This window comes from Solanum pennellii, chromosome 1 (genome assembly GCF_001406875.1).
Source record: "Solanum pennellii chromosome 1, SPENNV200".
Taxonomy (NCBI): Eukaryota; Viridiplantae; Streptophyta; class Magnoliopsida; order Solanales; family Solanaceae; genus Solanum; species Solanum pennellii.
The window spans coordinates 71155635-71172849 of NC_028637.1; positions in this window are offsets into that span (position 1 = coordinate 71155635).

Consider the following 17215-nt stretch of genomic DNA (forward strand, 5'->3'; position numbering starts at 1 on the left):
TATATATATATATATTTCCTAATGTGTTATATTCTAAAATGAAATCTAGGGAAGTGTATGGCTTCCCCTAAATGATAAGAACATCACAATTACTTTGAGAAAAGAGGGTGTCATGAAAAAGCAAACTCATTTTACAAAGGTCACATAAAAGGTAGAATTCTCAAGTGGTGTAAGTCAAATATTTGGAAAAATCTATTCAGGCGTTGGAGTAATTATAAGTTGTTTAAGAAGAGGAACATATATCTGTTTAATCTTTATGCTCACCCTTCTTGTTTTTCTATTTTAACATATATAAGTTCAAGTACACCGATTACTTTTTGTCCTAGTTTGAGACACTTAGTATTTCCAATGTAGCTTAGCAATCTGTGCACTAATCACAATGGAGCCTTTACTCGTTCCTTTTTTTTATAGGTATTGTTGGGTTATGTCCCTAGACTTAGTATTTTATTTTAATAAGATACTTCTTCACTAGATTTTGAGATAGATTATGATATCTCAGTATTCCTGCACGTGTAGTCATTTTCCTTCTACTATTGTTCATAGCGAATATTCTAATTTTGTGGTAGACTGTTTAATGGAATACATAATAATTGGGATGCTTATCCTATAGTAGATTCATAGAAATTTTTACTATTGATATTCTTTTATCTAATAAAATGAATGTTGGTTCACTTGACATGGATAGGTGCTTGTTGAGTGTCGAACACGGTTGGAAATTTTTTTCAATCTATTTTTTATTTCATGATAAAGAATAAGTCTCAATATTCCTTGCATACTATGTTCATAAAGGTTGAAAACATACCCCGCTTTCACCATTCAATATTCAAATGATTAATAATTATATTCCAAGATATTAAATATAGAATAAAATTAATGTTTCTCCATAAAAAGGTGAAAATATCAAATTGAAGCAATAAATATGTCTCTAGTTTTCTCTTTTTGATTAAGCCAAAAAAAATTTAAAATCAACTGTCATATTTCATTTGTATGTTATTAATGATTATCGTATTGAATTACCTGATCATTGTTTCACCGTAATATTCTCATCTGGATAAAACTAAAATCACTAATAAAGACAGAGACAAAATCATACTTGAAGCTCAAATTGAAAGATGACTTCAATGTCCTACAATACAACCCCCCTTTAGTAGTTCTTTAATAGAATAAAATTAAACTATATTACCCTAATTTATATTAAACTCGTTAAAATTAGTAAACAACAATTAAAGTAAAAATTTGAACTTCACTTTGATATAAATAAATTTGTTTGTTCCATTATATTCAAAACACCTCATGTTCGCTAGGATCCCCCTCTTATAAATGCTAAGTTTTGTTTTTCTGTTTGTTCCCCGTCTTTAAAAAGCACATATGATTACTTCACTGTTCGCAAAGATCTCTTAAATACTGGTTTACACCATTTAGAATCCTACCTTCTTTATAAACAAGTATGATATTATGTGACTTACTCTTTTCTCAAAGTTATTTGTGATTTGCTGTCATGAGGGGTAAAACAATACACACTTTTTTCTTGAATTATTTTCAAAATATCTCACATTAGGAAGATATCCCAATGCATATAGTTCTTTAATTGAAATAATAAATTCATATATTTCTCAACCTTATCAAAGATTTATTGCCTGATTGATTACGAAATCTCACCCCATATCAAGTATGCGACATCAAAAATCTTTCCCACAGAAGATTGTAATAGCCTTAGTTTTCTCCTGCACCGTGAATTAAGTTTACAATATAACAATTAAAATATTAAAAATTCAAATTCGTAAATTAGAAAAATAACTTTCTCATAAGATGTAGAAATAAATAAATCATGTTGGAAAATATTGAAAATCAAGATTATCTTCTCGTTTAATTTGAGATCTGCCTATGACACTATCCTTAAGGATATTTCACTAGCTATGGTGTACATCACATGATTCAACAATCTCTTCTAGTATTAAAATTAGGAGGCAGAGCCTAACAAAAATATTTTACTTACTAAAAATCCAGCAATACAAAATAAGAAAACATGTTTTTCTTGTTATCTTTTTTTAGTTTCTTAGCTAAAACCACAAATTTACTATTTATAGAGATAACAAATTGAGAGCTCCAAATCTTTTGCACAATTTAATGACATTCAATGAGTAGTAATGAAAATAAATACTATTGATGTAATTACAAATATTACTTCAAATATGTGCACAATCAATTTAATAAATGCCATAGAGGCAATTAGTTCATTGTCATATTAAACCAAATAATTATTTTAAATATTCTTTATAAAATACTATTAAGGCTAATTTAATATGGGGCAATAATATATAATTAATTATTTTGATCAACTTTAATAGTAGATATAAAGAATCCCAAAGATTATTCTTGTACTTTCTAATATAACAACGATATTTTATCAATATTCCCGGTAGAGATCAAAAATTGAGAGCACCAGATCCTTGCACAAAATGACATTCAACGAGTAGCAATTAAAATGAAGGTTATTAATCCAATTATCAAATATTCCTTCAAATCTACTTACAATCAATTTGATAAATGTCATAAAGACAATTAATTCACTGCCATATTAAACGAAATAACTGTTTGAAAAGTTCTTAATAGAATACTCTTAAGTATTATATAATATGGGACAACAATATAGAATTAATTCTTTTGACCAACCTTTATGATTGATATAAAGAATATCAAAGATTAGTCTTATACTTTTTAATATAATAAAGATATTTTATCTTTATTTCTCATATATCGTAAAAGAATATTAATGAATATTATATATAAAATATAAGTATTGTTTAGTTTCCAAAAAAAAAAAAGGAATAATGTGCAGAGTCTTGTGTCCCGTAGACTATGAATCAGACCTTGAAAAAATAAGGCAAAACTAATAGAAAAATGTGAAGTGTAGAATGTCTATGAACCAAAAACTCTTTTGTAAGATCAGAGTTTTATTCTATTAGATTATACTTGCATAATCTTTGGCGCTATCACGGTTTTACACGAAGAGATCATGTGAGTCTCCCGATATTCATGAGTGCTTTAGAAATATATCACAATTTTAAAGAAGTGACGCCAATTAACACTCAGATAGGTCCATCATTCAAGTGTATCATGCAGGACAATAGACCACCTTTAAAAGATATAATAATGGATTAAGATTTTACAATTCAACCTCACATTCCTTATACATTTGCACTGACTGCACACCATAATAGATTATAGATTAAAGGACATTGAACAAAATATTTAATCAAAATTCTTCTTGTTATTCATGATCTTTGAAGGAAGCATTTTAACATATGTTCACCACTCTGTATTAACCAAGACATTATCGACTTCATCCTTTGCAAAAACGAGATATAAGATTGGAATGCATCATCTTCAGATTGTTAAGTGATATCTTAATCAGGGGGAGTATGTAAGACCCCCAAAATGAGTTAGGGTGTCTAGAGACTCACTTGTTCCTATAAGCTTGTTAACATGTTAGTACAATGTTTTAAAGTACGATTGGGTGATTTGAATTCATTTGGAAGTCAAACGTCAAGGGACGACCAAGACGTTCGACTACTAGTCACTTAAGGGGCCTTATGTATTTTTATGCGCTTATGTGTGTGTCATGAGTTTATGAGGTCCTTAAGTGAGTAATAATGATGTTTATAAGTAGTGTATGGAGTTTCATGAAGTCAAGAGGTCAAATGTCCAAGAGTGTCTAAGACGTTTGAAAGTCAGCTATTGAGATGTTCATTTGTGTCTAGATAGTGCCTTGCATGTTTGGACGTGTCGCGAGTATTTTTTTTGATTGGAACTCATGTGGAAGGTCCTTGACTTATATGTTCTATAATTACATTGGAAACTTCCGGTTACGACTTCCCAGGACCCTGCAAAAGGGCCCACAAGAAGGACCCGAGGGCTATTGAGACACCGCCTTGGCAGTGTCAATGGAATGAACAAAATGATGCCCCGTTTGTTTACAAACGGACCATTAATGATGGTGTAGTCAATGGACATTTAGAATACATTAGGCTCAGACAAAGAACATACCAGAGACCCAATCGACAAAGCCACAGATGATCCGGACCTACTCGGCATCAATTGTGGTCGTTCGTGCAGGCTGTTTGAAGTTGCCTGGCGACTCTTTCATTAAAGGGGTGAAACGGAAAATCACCCCATGTCCTAAACTGACCCAAATAGGTTTATTTTGTTAATTTTTGGGTGTATTTAAGTGAACAAAAACATGATCAACCGATTCCCAATCCTGTCACGCCCCGAGCTACCCCCGAGATGCGGACACGAAACCTAGGATCACAACTGATCCAAAGCTAACCCTGCTGGCATGATCATGAGCATACTAAATATAATAAACTATTGCCGAAGCTAAATCATACTTAAAATGAAAAGATCGGGAATACCCATATTCTATAACTGAGATATTTGAAAACAATGTATTTAATACAAAAGAAATATTAACTCAATACTAGCTAAATCTAACTATGTCTGGAAATAGCCTCTAAAATAGACTAGAAATACTGAACGAGCCCTAGCTAAATCTAGCAAAAACTGAAACTAAATGACTAAAGACTGAAATGAAACTCATGACTGTTGTCCTCGGAGAATGAGGACTCACCACTGAATCTGTTGAACTGGAGATCGGGAAATCGATCTATGCGTGATCTGGATGCTGAGAACCTGAACCTACATCACGAGAAGATGTAGCGCATGTATGGTATTTAAGTGAACAAAAACATGATCAACCGATTCCCAATCCTGTCACGCCCCGAGCTACCCCCGAGATGCGGACACGAAACCTAGGATCACAACTGATCCAAAGCTAACCCTGCTGGCATGATCATGAGCATACTAAATATAATAAACTATTGCGGAAGCTAAATCATACTTAAAATGAAAAGATCGGGAATACCCATATTCTATAACTGAGATATTTGAAAACAATGTATTTAATACAAAAGAAATATTAACTCAATACTAGCTAAATCTAACTATGTCTGGAAATAGCCTCTAAAATAGACTAGAAATACTGAACGAGCCCTAGCTAAATCTAGCAAAAACTGAAACTAAATGACTAAAGACTGAAATGAAACTCATGACTGTTGTCCTCGGAGAATGAGGACTCACCACTGAATCTGTTGAACTGGAGATCGGGAAATCGATCTATGCGTGATCTGGATGCTGAGAACCTGAACCTACATCACGAGAAGATGTAGCGCATGTATGCGTCAGTACTTGAAAGGTACTGAGCATGTAGGATAGAGTAAAGCTGAAATAAAACATAACTGAACAAGCACAAAAACAAGTACAATAATCTGAACGTGATGTGCTAATTTATGAGCTAACTGAATGCAATGACCAATTTATAACATGCTGAAACTGAATACTGAATATACTGATAAATGGTCAATGCAGAAAGTCTGACTGAATTGTGGGAGCTACTAATAACCGATAATAAAACCACATGAGCTAAATGTGGAGTCCGATGTATACGCCCCATCGAGATAACCCAATATACCCTGCCAAAGGTATAAATGCATGATGGCGTGATCACTAACCTTATTGCCCACAGTGGGGACTTACAACCTACTTGTCTAGTAGTTCTGGGACTATTGGGTATGCTAAACCCTAGTCCAACTCAGTATTATGCTACTCCCAATGAATTCTGTAAATTAACTGATTATATCTGAATTTCTGTAAATACTGGATAGCTCAAAACTGAACATGCAAACTGAGAATGCAAAAATTAATCTGGTAATTATGCATTTATAACTGAGGCAGGTATTTCTGAAGTGTCTGAAATATATCACCTAGCATGTGTAATTCAAGAACTAAAGAAATACAAAGCTAGGGTTCTGAAATTCATGCGATAATCTGAGCAATAACATGATAATCTGATTTGGAATATACATTTAATAAATTCATGAAGTTATACAAAAGTTCTAGAAACCCTAGGTTTAATCATGATAAGAGAATGAAGAACTGACTGAAAACTAGGGACCTAATTGGTGAAAGGAACCCACTAGTGAAATCCCACATACCTGGTGATGAAATCCACACAAAAATACTTAAGTTTCGGGCTGGAACTGCTTGAGCTTGTGGTGTTCTTGAACTAGGGTTCTTGAGCTTTTTTTTTTCTCCTCTCTTGCTTCTAATTTTCCAAGTTTTGATTTACTGATTTGACTTGGATATGTTTTAATCACGTTTCTAGGCTTAAACTTACTAAAATCTGACGATTTACGGTCAAAACGATGTAACTTAGGGTTTAATCTGAGTGGGAAAGGTCAAAAAGACCCCTGGGAAGGTTGCTGTCGGGCCTCACGACGGCCAGGACTGACGGTCCGTCGTGCACCCGACGCCCCGTCAGTGGGTCCGTCGTGATGGCCTGTTCGACAGGCCTTTACTAAAATGGGCATAACGTTTCACTCAGAGGTATGATTTTAGCAAGGTCGGTGGCTATGAAAAGAGAATTAAATTATCTATCTGTGGGAAGGTCATGGGAGACCTAATTCATTTTGTGCTAAGAGTTATGATCATTTTAAGTCGACCCAATTGTATTTCCCCTTAACTGGGTGCAAAGTTTCCACCTACGGTCAGACCTACGGACCGTAGGTCCACCTAAGAACCATGCTGGTCATCCATAGCTCTTGTCAGAGAGTGGTTGAAGGGAGTCTTGATCGACGGTCACGGACTACGGACCGTCGTTTGACCTACGGACTGTAAGTCTGTCCGTCGTCCAAGACTTAACCAATTTTTCAAGGCTGAAATTTTTGGGAGTTTCTGATCTCATCGACGGTTGTGCAGGACGGACCGTGGTTCAGGCTACGGTCCGTCGATGCCAGCGTTGGTAGCACCTGCAGATTTTTTTGAAAAATTAATTTTTGGTCTGTTTTGGCTATGGGGTGTTACAAATCCCTTCTACACAAATTAGACTTTTCCCTCCAAAAATATTCTCTCTAGAACCTCCATTAAAGGTGAAGTTTTAGAACAGCTTGGAGCTTGGATTTCTATGGATTCTTTATCAAGTTGTAGAGTTTTTCTTACAAATTAAGGTATGCTGATCCTTCATCTCTTGTTATTCTTCCATCTAGAGAGTAATCTCAAAGTTTTCAAAGAGATTTCATGATCAAACTTTCAATCTTTCAATCTAGCCATGGGTTCTTTCTCAAAATGTTTTCAAAGACTTAATTGTTATCAATTGATGATAATGTATTGTTTTAATGTGAAATTCAATCCAATTACATTATGAACCCATTTTCCTTCCCAAAATCGATTTAGCCCTTGCATGGGCATTGCGATCATGGCTTGTTATTGATTGAATTGTGATTCTATTACGTTGAACTGCTTATGTATATTGTCTATTATGCATAGTGATTGTAAATTGTGATGTGTTATCCATGTGGATCATTGTATGAAGAATTGAACATGACTAGTCTATGCTTTTAAGTGTTCAAGGTAACATTGATCGTTAAATGTATAAAAGTGGAATTTGATTATGTTAGGATAATTGTAGCTACTGCCTTAGGTCAATATCATGGTTGAATTGTGGGTATAGATATTGTGCTATCAAAGTAAAGAAGGCTTGGTATGAATTGATCTGGGTTCTTCTAGTCTATCAAGTAGCAACTTGTGATCTTGACGTTAGGGTGGTTGTTATGTGACGCAATTATGGTGAATTATCTTAGATACTGCCTATATGTTTAATGTGATGATAATTAATTATGATTTATTCAATATGAATAGATAACAATTGAATTGGTAAAGATTGATTTAGGTCCTTCTAACCCATAAACTCGATAGAGTAATATATATGTTGCGATCTATATTCTAGGGTGAATGAATCATGATTTAGGTATGATGTTCTATATCTTTAGCTACTTCCCTAAATGTAAATTATTGATAAAATATTATTGATGAACTAGACTTGGGAAATTGGTTGATGATCTATAACTCTCTACTTTCTAGTATATATGTGATGTATTGTATTAAATTGTAGTATGATCTTGTAGGGACTTCTACGTTGTTTCTTTCATGATTATATATATATATATATATATATATATATATGTATATATNCAATACATCACACACACACACATATATACATATATATATATATATATATATATATATATATACATATATATATTTAGCTTCTTCCCTATAATGTATTGATGATGAAAAAGGTGTATTGATCAATGATGATCAAAGGATTGATGAATTCGTAAGAATGACTCTTCCTCTCTACTTCTCTATATTATTGTAGTCGATGAAACCTTGTATGGAATTGTGTTGTATGGTCCATTTATGGTTTTGGTGTTTACTTTAATTCCAATATTTATAAGATGTGATCATGACCTCAAAGGAAAATTATATTACGAATGTGTGTTGGTGATCATCACCCAATATAAAGTCTCATGCCTAGTTTCGTATTTTAGTTGTGATCTAGGCTGTATGGCTATTCAATAAGCATGTGTATATCTATGTTAGGATGATTTGTAGGTGCTGATATTAATGAAGTTTTAAGGATTGATGACCCCTACCCATGTACCCCTATGTGAATATGTTAATAGCTAAGGTTAGGAGTCTTGAATATAATGAGAAGATTGTCTTGTCTCCTATGCTAAATTGTGTTGTGTGGTCTGTGCTTGAAAGTTCAATATGGTCCTAAGAGGGTGGCTGCCTCAATGTGTTGTTGATAGCCATTATGTGATCATGTTGACCAATGAACACACACACTCACATATTATGCATGCTTACAATGTAGTAAAGGTTCATAGTGTCTAATCAAAGGTTGATCTCATATTCACTAAATATCTACTACTATGCATGTAAGGTAAATGTATGTGAAGTATGTTATGTATTCCCTTACTAGGAATACTTTATAGGTGTACTAGTATGGACAAGGGTATGGGGCCTTGTTTATGCATTGCACATGTGTACCTCTCTAGGATAGTTCCTAGGTTTTGTTTCTATGTACATGAAAGTGAATGTATGACATGCTATGAATATGTCTTATATGTTATGATGTTAAAGTATATGATATGATGAAGTATGAATGTGCATAGTGTCTTAAAGTGTTGATATAAAAGGATTGGTCATATAGTTACACCTATAGACTTATGTATTGATGTATGACCATGTGTGATATTTATGTGTTATCTGAAAATTTTTCTCACATATAAGTAGACACACACATGTATGATGATCTAGTCAATAGAGGGGTTCAGGAAAGGTGTTCTCAAGAGTATCCTTAACTAGATAGGTTCTTGAATATGCTATGTCCATGTGAAAGGTTTTCTCACATGATATATGTTGATGAAAGGACTTCTCATCTATAACCTATGAGCTAAGCATATGGGGAGTGAATCCCCTAAAGCTTTTTTTTTTTTATAATGTAATATAATAAAGTCTTTTAATAACGGGAACTTATCTTAGCACCGAATGAACTTGAAGTGAGTGGTGTTTATTCCCATTGTAGGAAGGTAGGTCATCATAAACCTCATGTGGTGGATAACTACAATGTCTCAATAGCCATCAAAGGCATATAGAGGGTTTCCATAAGTGAATAACTATAATGCCCCATTTGGCATGAAGAGGGTTTTCACATATGCCTCCAAGTTCCATAATTATGTTTGCCACATATGATCTAGCAAGTGATATCACTTAGTATTCTAGCATGTGTTAATGTTCTACCTTGGCTAGGTAAGAAAACCTTCCTTTGGTGTAAGGATCTACAATACCAAATTCCATGTTTTGTACCCATGGTTTTAGTGTCGGTTAAGGCTTAGCTTCCCTAATCTAAAATGGACAATGGAAGTAAATGACTAAGGAACCTAACTAGGATAACCTAAGAGAAGATACTTAGGATAGGTGGAAGTAATGAACCCACATAGACATTGCACAAGTACCTATCTAAGGAAGTCCTAGGAAGGTGTTATAATGGATATGCATATTCTTACGGTTCTCTTACATGATAATATGTTAAGTGTTTACATTATGTAATGATTTGCATGATATGGAGTACTAATGTAAAATGTGTGCTTTGTTTATTAAATGGTCCTATGAATGCATGAGTTGATTCAAAAGGTTGTATGTATGGTTTCCTTGTGGTCTTAAGATGAAGCTTGAGCATGATTAGTGTTATGGGACATTCTTCATGCATTGCACCAAGTACCACTAGAAGGATTACTTGGGAAAGTTACGAAGTTAGGAATAAAAGGAGTTCACTGTAAAGGAAAATATTTACTGTAAGATGAAAAGAGCTCACTGTAAAGTGACCTCAAATGTGCCTTAAATTCTTTATGTGATTTTATATGATGTTTGGACTTTGAATATGTCTGTATGAAGTATATTAATGATATAAATGCTAGTGTATCAAGGTTTCATAAATATTTTACAAAAAAGCATCATGTATGGTTTTTAAGTAAAACGTCCCTTTAAAATGTATGTTTTTTCATGGTTGCTATACTTAGTGCATTCTTGTAGTAACTCCATTATTTTCACTTAGTATGCTAGAATGTGTTAATTTTCTACCTTGTCAAAGTAAGAACAACTTCTTTTGGTGTAAGGCTCTATAACACCAAATTTAATGTTTAGCACCCATGGTCTTAGTGTCGGTTAAGGCTTAGCTTCCATAATGTAAAATGGACAATGGAAGTAAATGACTAAGGACCCTAACTAGGATAACCTATGAGAAGATACTTAGGATAGGTGGAAGTAATGAACCCACCTAGACATTGCACAAGTAGCTATCTAAGGAAGTCCTAGGATGGTGTTCTAATGCATGTGCATATGCTTATAGTTTTCTTATATGACAACATATTAAGTATTTACATGATGTAATGATTTGCATGATATGGAGTTATAATATAAAATGTGTGCTTTGTTTATGAAATGGTCCTATGAATGCATGAGTTGAGTTAAAAGGTTGTATGTATGGTTTCCTTGTGGTATTAAGGTGAAGCTTGAGCATGATTAGTGTTATGGAAGATTCTTCATGCATTGCACCAAGTACTACTAGAAGGATTACTTGGGAAAGTTAAGAAGTTGGGAATAAAAGGAGTTGAATGTAAAGGAAAATAGTTCATTGTAAGGTGAAAAAAGCTCACTGTAAAGTGACCTCAAAAGTGCCTTAAATTCTATATGATATTTTATATGATTTTTGGACTTTGAATATGTCTATATGAAGTATGTGAATAATATAAATGCTAGTGTATGAAGGTTTTATAAAGATTTCACAAAAAGACATCATGTATGGTTTTCAAGTAAGATGTCCCTTTTAAATGCATATTTTTGCGTGGTTGACATACTTAGTGCATTCTTGTACTAACTCCATTCTTCTCACTTAGTTTTCTATCATGTGTTAATGTTCTACCTTGTCTAGGTAAGAAAACTTTTCTTCGGTGTAAGGCTCTACAACACCAAATTCCATGTTTAGTACCTATTTTCGTAGTGTAGGTTAAGGCTTTGCTTCCCTAATATAAAATGGACAATGAAAGTAAATGACTAAGGACCCTAACTAGGATAACCTAAGATACCATACTTAGGATAGGTGGAGGTAAGTGTGGCAGCGGTACCGGAACCGGGAGAACCGGTCCGATAATTTCCGGAACCGGTACGGAACCGATACTGTGCGAACCGGTAACGTTCCGGAACCGGTACCGGACCGGTCCGAGAAACCGGTAAAAATGGTACTGTTCCGTCCCGGTTCGGATGGGAACCGGTAGTATACCGGACCGGACCGGTAACCGGGACGGACCGGAATTAAAAATTATTAAAAATTTAATTTTTTTAATTGAATATAATTTCTATTATAATAATTAAGCAATTAAAAATTTAAATTTCAAACTTAAAAGTTAAAAAAAATTAAAACTTTTCAAACTTTAATGTTATAAAATTTAAATTTCAAACTCTTAAATTTTGAAAATTTTAAATTCAAACTTTAAAGTTTTAATTTAAAAATTTCAAAATTTTAAAGTTTGAAATTTAAATTTTCAAACTTTAAATTTTTAAATTCAAACTTTTAAAGTTTGAAAATTTTAAATTCAAACTTTTAAAGTTTGAAAATTTTAAATTCAAATTTTAAAGTTATAAAATTTAAATTTCAAACTCTTAAAGTTTGAAATTTTTGAATTTAAACTTTAAAGTTATAAAATTAAAAATTGTCTATATTAAAAATTAAATTTAATAAAACAATATTAAAAAACAAATTAAGACGAATAGCCTATATTTTTATTAATATTTATTTGATATTACAATTACATTTACAAAAATATTAGTATAGTATTACATGATTTAATCTAACAATCACCTTCTAGGAAGGGTTCTGTTTGAATTAAATCTCGAATTATCATACTTTTACTAATAGTTGGTGCCACCATATAAATCTCTTCGTAAATCATTCAACCTTTCTTTAGTAACATGTGCGGGATAGGTTGAATAGAAAGATCTTCCATTGCTTCAATCCCGTCGTCACTATAATCCTGCATTACTTCATCAATGTCATCTTGAAATTTGGTCGGTAGTGGTTCACGACCCAAATTTCTTCTCTCGGCATTAATCCAATCTCGAAGAAATACCGATATCTCCAAGCTGTCGGCTACTAGTGAATGCCTATGTTCTCCAAGTTGAAACCTTGATGCACTAAAGACGCCTTCCAAAGCTAGCGACGACGCTTGCATTGCTAATATATCTCGAACCATCGGTACTAGTTTTGGAAATCCTTTGCCGCGATCTCTCCACCATTTGAGAATATCTTCAGTAGGTTCTGTATTTTGATTAATATAGGCATCAAAATCATATCTATTATCGTGAGAAAGTTCAAGATAATCCTGTAAATAATCATCAATATTATTTTCATCAAATCTAACCCTAGAGCTTTCTGGTTCATTTTCACTTGATAAATTTATATTAGCATTATATAAATCATACAATTTTCTAGCTTCAATTTTTATGCTATCTTTAACTTGTTGACAACTATGAATTTCTTCTAATACATCATTAATATCTAAGTTAAAATACATTTTTCAACCATTCTTGATGCACCAAAGAATCTTTATACTTAGGGTTTAACAAACATGCAGTTAAATAAATTTGAGGAATAGGAATATAATATTTTTTAAATTTTATAATCATTTTTTCAATGGTTTGTTGAAATCTTGGTTTATTTTTAAATTTATATAATTTAGAAGAAATCATACAAATATCAGGCAAAAAAGTACAAATTGATGCATTATAAAGTACAGAAATTCTTTTTGTAGTTAAGTAAAAAACTTTTAGGAAATCTATAAGTTCATTTATATCACGCCAATCATTATCATCTAATCTATATGTCATATCAGAATTATGAGCATTCCAAACCATTTGTAAGGGTATTCGATATCCATAAGCGACTACAAGCATTTCATATAAAGTATTCCATCTACTAGCCACTGTTTTTGGAATTTTTCTAGGTGGAAGATTATTTTCAAAACAGCGATTTTGAAAATCTTTACGGCTAGACTTAACTTGACATTTAAATATAAAATGACATGCATTTTCAACTTTCGTACATCCGTTATCATACATATGTACACCATCTCTAACCATCAAATTATATATATGTTCACTACACCTAATATGATAATTATAACCATAGAAAGGACAAATTGTAGGTTTTAAATATTCAACAGCAACACTATTATTTGAAACATTATCTAAGGTTATACTACTTATTTTATCACATATTCCATAACTTTGTAGAATATCTACAATAGTTTGAGCAATATAACTACCGAATTTTTGCATTTGGCAATATTTATAACCTAAAATTCTTTTTTGCATATACCAATTTTCATCAATCCAATGGGCAGTAACAGTCAAATAATCGTTACAGTTTACACTACGACCCATATCAGAAGTAATAACTATTTTACAAGTATTATAATAAAATAAACAACGAACATATTGAAAAAGTTGTGCATGATAATCAAATACAACCTTTTTATTGTATTTCTAGCAAAACCTTTAAAATTTGGATTATATGCAATTTGTATATAATGTATAAAACAGGGATTTTCAGCAAAACTAAATGGCAAACCCATAACACATATCATTTTAGCTAGTTCTTCAAGATCTTTTTCTCTACTATATGAAAGTGGTAAACTAGAGCCAGAAACATTAGACGGAATTAATTGTGTTTGTACCATTTTAGAGACGCCTACTCCTACATTTTCAGGAAGAGGTGTACCATTTTTTTTAGCTTCCGCTACCGCTTTAGCATGCAAAAATTCATTTTTACAACAAGACATTAAATGACTACTCAAATATCCCGTCGTACCAGATTTGCCAACAGTTTTATGATTTAATCTATGTTTACATTTATTACAAATAGCTGTGTTTTATCTTCGTTTTGTGTCATAAATTGCCAAACAACCGATTTTTTAACACGTTCTACCTTAGGCCTACGATGTACTGGGGGAACTGGGGCTGGACAACGAAAGGGAGCGGGACTGGGATTATTAGTAGCCGTAAGTAGCTTAGTTTCATCATCATCATCATCAAAAGTAGGCGTATCAGTATAATTATCAATATCATTATCATTATCATTATCATTATCACTAGGCAAATCCTCATCAAAATTACCAAAGCGACGTTGTAAATGTTCATGATAAGGATCTAATCCTATATTACTATCAATATTAAAAACCGTATCATCAACATGTGTATAATCATCCGTATTTATTCTTAATATATTAGATTTTTTAGTTTTTGATTTAGAAGAACTACCGATTTTTGCATTATCGGAGGATGTAAAGTTACAAATATTTTTTACACGCTCTAATGCACTTTTTTCCCCTTTCCTTTTTGAACAATATTTTTGCCGAAATCCATAATAAAAAAATTATACGTGAGATTAAATATAATATGAAAAATGTAATGCAATTATGCAAATAATAAATCACAAAATAAATAAATAATTATTTAAATATAAATGAAACGTAAAATATAAGTTAGAACGAATGTACCGAACGTCTACTTAAAAAGTAGACATTTATGAGCGCCGAAAGCCGAACGTGGAAAGTTGAAAATTGAATTTTGAAGCTCCAAATCTAATTTCCAAAGACCAAGTAAGGCAACACCGGAATTTAAGATATTATATATTATAGAATTAGAGATTAGAGAGTAGAGATTTGAGAGAGTAGAAGATGAATATATGATTTTGTGATTTAAAAGAATGAAATTTAGGGGTATTATAAGTAAAAAAATGGGTTAAAGTGTAATTTATAAAATTTAGGGTATTAAAAAAGTTTGGGGTGGGGTATGGCTCCTATTGGCTGATATTTTACTCAAATAGCCGTTTGGGGGGGGNCCAACGGCTATTTACGGATATATTCTTAAAAAAATTAATCGGACCGGACCAGACTAGTAATTTCCGGTATTTACCGATTTTCTTCCCGGTACCTATCCCAAAACCGGAAATTACTGGTCCTTACCGGTACTAACCGGTATCGAACTGGTACCAAACCCGACCGGGACGGACCGGAACGGCAACCGGTAAGTACCGGTTCCGCTGCCAGCCTTAGGTGGAGGTAATGAACCCACCTAGACATTGCACAAGTAGCTATCTGAGGAAGTCCAAGGAATGTGTTTTAAGGTATGTGCATATGCTTATGGTTCTCTTACATGAAAATATTATTAGTGTCTACATGGTGTAATGTTTGCATGATATGGAATTCTAATGTAAAGTGTGTTCCTTGTTTATGAAATGGTCCTATCAATGCATGAGTTGAATTAAAAGGTTGTATGTACGGTTTCCTTGTGGTCTTAAGGTGAAGCTTGAGTATGATTAGTGTTATGGGACATTCTTAATGCATTGTACCAAGTACCACCAGAAGGATCACTTGCGAAAGTTAAGAAGTACAGAATAAAAGGAGTTCATTGTAAAGGAAGATAGTACACTGTAAGGTGAAAAGAGCTCACTGTAAAGTGACCTCAAATGTGCCCTATATTATATGTATGATTTTATATGATTTTTGGACTTTGAATATGTCTATATGAAGTATGTGAATGATATAAATTCTAGTGTATGAAGGTTTTATAAAGATTTCACAAAAACGCATCATGTATAGTTTTCAAGTAAAATGTCCCTTTTAAATGCATGTTTTTGCATGGTTTCCATACTTAGTGCATTCTTCTACGAACTCCATTCTTGTCACTAGTATGCTAGCATGTGTTAATGTTCTACCTTGTCTAGGTAAGAAAACCTTCCTTGGGTGTAAGGCTCTACAACACCAAATTCCATGTTTAACACCCATGGTGTTAGTGTCGGTTAAGGCTTAGCTTCCCTAATGTAAAATGGACCATGGAAGTAAATGACTAAGGACCCTAACTAGGATAACCTAAGAGAAGATACTTAGGATAGGTGGAAGTACTGAATCCACCTAAACATTGCACAAGTAGCTATCTAAGTAAGTCCTAGGAAGGTGTTCTAATGGATGTGCATATTCTTACGGTTCTCTTACATGATAATATGTTAAGTTTTTACATGATGTAATGATTTGAATGATATGGAGTTCTAATGTAAAATGTGTGCTTTGTTTATAAAATGGTCTTATGAATGCATGAGTTGAGTTAAAAGGTTGGAAGTATGGTTTCCTTGTGGTCTTAAGGTGACGCTTGAGCATAATTATTGTTATGAGACATTATTCATGCATTGCACCAAGTACCACTAGAAGGATTACTTGGTAATGTTAAGAAGTTAGGAATAAAAGGAGTTCACTGTAAAGGATAATATTTACCGTAAGGTGAAAAGAGCTCACTGTAAAGTGACCTCAAATGTGCCTTAAATTATGTATGTGATTTTATATGATGTTTGGACTTTGAATATGTCTATATGAAGTATATTAATGATATAAATGCTAGTGTATCAAGGTTTCACAAATATTTCACAAAAACGCATCATGTATGGTTTTTAAGTAAAATGTCCCTTTAAAATGTATGTTTTTTCATGGTTTCTATACTTAGTGCATTCTTGTACTAACTCCATTATTTTCACTTAGTATGCTAGAATGTGTTAATTTTCTACCCTGTCTAAGTAAGAACAACTTCCTTTGGTGTAAGGCTCTATAACACCAAATTCCATGTTTAGCACCCATGAGCTTAATGTCGGTAAAGGCTTAGCTTCCATAATGTAAAATGGACAATGAAAGTAAATGACTAA